Raw genomic sequence first — 5,630 nt, 5'->3', positions numbered from 1 at the left:
ATAACATTATCAATTTTATCCACATTTATATTTTATATTCTATATTAGATTAAATTTGTTTAATAATTTCATAAAATGAATAAAATCAACGTGGATGAAGAAGGAAAATGTGTGGACAGCAATCAAATAAAACCTTCTTTGGTAAATGGACTATTGAGCAATTATTGAGCTAGGAAAGGTCTCTGAGACAGAGAGAGTGTGGGGTTTCCTAAGCTATGCATTATGCTTTATATATATAGGAATTTTTTTAATAATAAAATAAAAAAAATTATATTTCTCCAAACATAATTTTTAGACTTTAATTTTTAAAATACGATTTTTTTTTTATTTAAGCAAGTTTGTCGAACTCCAACGAACTCTATAAAAATTGGCAAATTCGCCTAACTCCCAACAAACTCATGTGTTTTGAAAATTAAAATCCAAAAATCATGTTTTGAAAAAATATGAATTTTTTTATTTTATTATTGAAAAAAATCTTATATATATATAATATGAAAAAGTTTAGAACCAGTATTTTTGTTAAAATTTGACTAATATTTAATTAATAAAAAAAATAATTTTATATTATTAAATATAATTTTATATTATTAAAAATATTAATAGTAATTGATTAATAATTACAAATTATAAAATCTGCTGGCTCCTAATACTCCTCGTAATATACTCCATTGAGCTTAAATTAAGGATAATATCACAACTATTCAGTAGTTTCTATTGTAACCCTTTTACCTTTGTTTTAAGTTTTTAACTGATTCTTAATTTCTTATGCTTTACAATATTAATGGTTCTTATTAAGAAAAGAATAAAGCAATCTTTTTGAGAAAGTTACTTTGATGAGAACACCCTCGGTTAGCATTTTTTGTTCACCAAAGCTAATCTTTATGTTATTAATCTTTAGGATAATTCGTTTAATGTGAATTTTTTTTATATGATTTAGTCATATGTAATTTCTTATTAGTAACTTTTTTTAAAGAATGTCATATTTGAATTTTATTTCTTTAATTAATAGTAAAGAATTATACACAATTAGTCTTGCATATATACAAGCACTTTATTAAGTTGTTATGTTCATGTGTCAAATATATTTTGAACACCACATATGTTTAATATTTGTCTGATATGCAATAGTTTGTAGGTTTTTTTTTAAATAAATAATTTAATTATTTTAATTACTAAAATAAATAATTTGTAGTGTATTTACCAATATACATCACATTTATTTATCTCGTTTATATTGTAAACAAGATAATTTTATACGTATCTTGTTTACATTATAAACAAAATAATTTTTTATGCATCTCGTTTACAGTATAAACGAGATAAATAAATGTGGTGTAAATTAATAAATATATTACAAATTATTTATTTTGATAATTAAAATAATTAAATTATTTATTTTAAATAATCCTAGTTTGTATATGATGATGAGAGCATGACATGCTAATAAAATGGTAATGTGAAAATGAAAGTTAAAATCGGATTTAAATTTTACTCAGGTGGCTTCCTTGAATGTTCATGTATGTGTCTAGTGCGCCAGCACTTTAGTTTTTAAAAAAGGATGGCAATAACATTTAAAGAAAAAAAAAAGTTGTAAAGTTTATAAGTCTCTATCACGTTTAAAAGATCATCACTCATGCAACATTGGAATGGGACTATCCGAAACAGATTATTTAAAATGAAAAGATAGGTATAAAGTGATAAACTAAAAGTTTAATTATTATTAAATTTATAATTTTTATTATATGAGAATATTATTATTTTAGTTCAAAAAGTAATTAGATATTTACTTTTTTTTTATTTTACTAATATTCTTACTTTAAAAGAAATTAATCCAAAAATTATTATATATCTTACCAAGTCAATATAAGTAAGCGCCACTGATATTCTTCTTTCTTGTATTTTTGTCTTTTTCTTTTGGAATAGTTTGTAGGTATTGTCACAAAGTATTATTATTGATGAGTATAAACTATAAAGTATTGGAAGATTTTTAAGTGTATCGTCATATCGGTATATAAGTGATTTTTAACCGTTGATCTTAATTATATAATAATTATATATATTATATATATTTTATATAATTAAGATTAACAGTTAAAAATCACTGAAACACCGGTACGACAACACACTTAAAAATTTTTCTAAAGTATTTCTATGAAGAAATAAATTAAACTATATTGGATTAATTCTTTCCATCCATGCAATAATATAATGCACAAATAATTGGTTAATTAAGTGATGATAAATAATCTTCTTCCATTCTCAATGCTTTTTTATATTTAGATCGTAGAGAATAAATATATCTAAACTCGCTTTAATTTCTGCCACTTTGATCAACTTTCATTGATAAGCTGATTTTATTTACCTCTATTTGAAAAAATATTGCATTATTTTCAAATATTTATTATTTATGTTTAAAAATTCCAAGTACAACAAGAAGGTAATTCAGTGAAATAAATAAACTTATACACATGATGCTCCATAATTGCTACAAATACTAATTTGGGAAAAGGCATCAATTGTGTATTATTGAGTGTAATCAAGTTGTCTATTCAAGTTGTTTGGAATAATACAATATAGAAGAGTATTTATAGAGGCTAAGAGATTCGTAATAATAAAGACATAATATTCTATAATAAATATTCAGATATATTAAATAATTCTAATTGATCATAATTATATTCTAACATCCCCCTAAAACTCAAGTGATGAAACTTATTTAAAACAACGAAATAAAGAAAAAAAAACTGCATAAACTGAGAAAACGGATGCAGACGGAACTGCCAAAAGGAAGCGCAGATGGAACTGCCGCTAGTCTGAAGGAAGCGCAGACAGACTGCCGCTTAGTCTGAAGGAAGCGAAGACTGAATTGCCGCATGTCTGAAGGAAGCGCAGACGGAACTGCCGCTTATCTGAAGGAAGCGCAGACTGAACTGCGGCTATCGAAGGAAGTGCAGACGAAACTGCCAAAAAGAAACCCAGACGGAACTGTCACAAGGAAACACAGACGAAACGCAAACCGAACTGTCACGAGAGAACGCAGATGGAACTGCCACGAGAGAACGTAGACAGAATTGCCACGAGAGAACGCAGACGGAACTGTCGAAAGAGAGCAAAAACTATATGATTTCTTCATGAGAATGGGTAAGCAGCAGATGACAATGGTGTTTGATCATTCGACTCGAAAAAACACAAGACAGAGAAAACAGGCTAGTCGGTGGAGTAACAAAAGGTAAGAAAAAATGGCACAAAAAAAAAAGTGCAAAAACTACGATGATTTCATCGCAAGGAAAACAACCTATTATCTTCAAGGAGGAATGATTTGTGTATTATTGAGTGTAATCAAGTTGTCTATTCAAGTTGTTTGGAATAATACAATATAAAAGAGTATTTATAGAGGCTAAGAGATTCGTAATAATAAAAACGTAATATTCTATAATAAATATTCAGATATACTAAATAATTCTAATTGATTCTAATTATTATTATTATTATTATTATTATTATGGAAAAAAACTATCGTTCAAAAAAATAGTCAAACAGTATTTATAAATTGTAGATTACACGTTAAATCTGAAACTAAATAAAAAAATATAGATAAATTTTATGTTAAACTATAATTTAAGAAGAGATACATAATTCGATTACTAAATCTTATAAGATAAAAATAAAAATAAATCATAATCTTTTTAATTTTTGATTTTACAAAAAAAATACTGTAATACAAAAAAATATCATTTCTTTTCCTCCAAATAGATCTAATAGCTTTTTGAATATAAAAATATTTCCCTGAAATTATTATTATAGAGTTCATACAAGATAAAATAATCATATATCTGAAGATGGTGCACAAAGGGCTATATATGCAAACAGGCATCTTGTGCCTTTCATAATATATAGAATACAGCCTGTCAAGATATTGTTGCACACTTGCACATATGTTGTTATCAGTTATCAATAAACAATAATAACTTGCATGCAATGGAAATTGTAAAATAATATACACAAAAAAAAAAGAGAAAAATTGCGAGTAAAAATATTAGTTGTTTTTTTTTTCCCCGCTACTTGAATCTTGAGTAGACAAATAATATTTGTAACTAGGGCAATTACCCCTAGGCTTAATTAAGAATGGATAATGCTTGTATTTTTTTTATTGTTAGAGTAGTAAATTAGTAATTCTTCAACAAACTTTTTTGGTTGAATTATTGGTGCACTCATCTACTAAATTAAGTGTTGATGATTTAGATTTTACATTATATATGTAACAACTTATCAATTAGTTGCATATTTTTAAATAGAATTTAGCTACAAGACATATCTATCAGGCTGGAAAAAATTAAATTTAATTTTAAAATATTATCAATATAAAATAATTTTATACGTATATTTAATTATATAATATTATATTAATAAAAATAATTATTTTTTACATTGACTACATAAATAATCATTCAATTATACAATTGTGTAACACGGTTAATATATCAAAATTAAACTCATTTGTTTATATTACGAAGCTTTTATCATTTGCTAAAAACACAAATAAACCATCCAAAAAGAGTTAATTTTTTTTAAAGTCCGTTAATTCTTGGACTCTTTTTTTTTATAGAAGTAAAAATAGTAATATACTTTAATAGTGTAATTTTTAGTATTTTTTAAAAATGTGAAAGACACACAAATCAAAAGTTTTAATTTCTATACCTCAAATTTTTAAATTTTTTTTTACAAAAATCTCTCGGTCTGATTTTTATACCTCACAAATCAGATGATCTGACTTTTATACTTCTTATAAATTAGACGGTTCAATTTCTATTTCTAATTAAACAATTTTCCGTTTAAAAATAACACTCCATCAATCCACATTTAAACAAAAATACTATTATTACTCCAATATCAAAAACAAAAAGTGTAATTCTTGAACATAGATGAGCAAAGTGATAAAAATAAAAATAAAAATCAACCATTGATATAGACACATACCCTAACAATGATTGTGGGCCCCACCGTATATGGTACCCCTATGAATGTTATTGCTTATTATATTCATACCATAAATATTATACTATTACAATATGAATAAATGCATGGCCCATCAATTCATCACCCCTTGTTTCATTTCCTTGGCTCAAACTCAAAAAAGTTCTTAACAACTTTGGTTAAATGATGAACAACTAGTCTCAAGTCTTAACCAAAAATCTTATGCTTTCACTTTTCACCAATATCCATTTTTCTTCACTTAACCAGTGAAGAACACCCTTCAAAATAGTTGCATCTTCAAGATTAAAAGCATCCAAAGAAATAGGGGAAAAAAAAAAGAACAGGTTTTTATACACAACATTATATTCACACATATAGTTGGTAGTTGGTTCATAATTCTTCAACAGTGTTTCAATTATTTCCTCACGTTTTCTTTTTTGCATTTTCAGAAGAAAACCAGGACCAACCCCATTTGAAGAAAGTGCATAATTGCATATAGCAGCATGTGGAAGGAGTAAATGCATTAAATTTCAGGTACCCCACCTTTCATATCTTTGGATTCTGTGCAAAAATACTAATATATGTTGCTACTATACTTCTCCTTCTTCTTTCATTTGTTTTGTTATTGGTTGTATAGTTATTTAATTAATCAGAAT

General features: G+C 25.7%; 1 protein-coding gene across 1 annotated transcript in view; it reads left to right on the top strand.

The window, feature by feature from the left end:
* LOC107613773 (probable inactive leucine-rich repeat receptor-like protein kinase At3g03770) overlaps positions 5,090–5,630 on the top strand; it is a gene marked incomplete in the record, with an annotated part of 7,556 nt that continues 7,015 nt past the window's right edge. The window contains 2 exon segments of the mRNA XM_021110219.1: positions 5,090–5,318; positions 5,424–5,508.

Source organism: Arachis ipaensis, chromosome B08, assembly GCF_000816755.2.
Source record: "Arachis ipaensis cultivar K30076 chromosome B08, Araip1.1, whole genome shotgun sequence".
NCBI lineage: Eukaryota > Viridiplantae > Streptophyta > Magnoliopsida > Fabales > Fabaceae > Arachis > Arachis ipaensis.
Note: the sequence above shows the minus strand (reverse complement) of the source record. Positions and strands in the feature narration are given on the sequence as shown.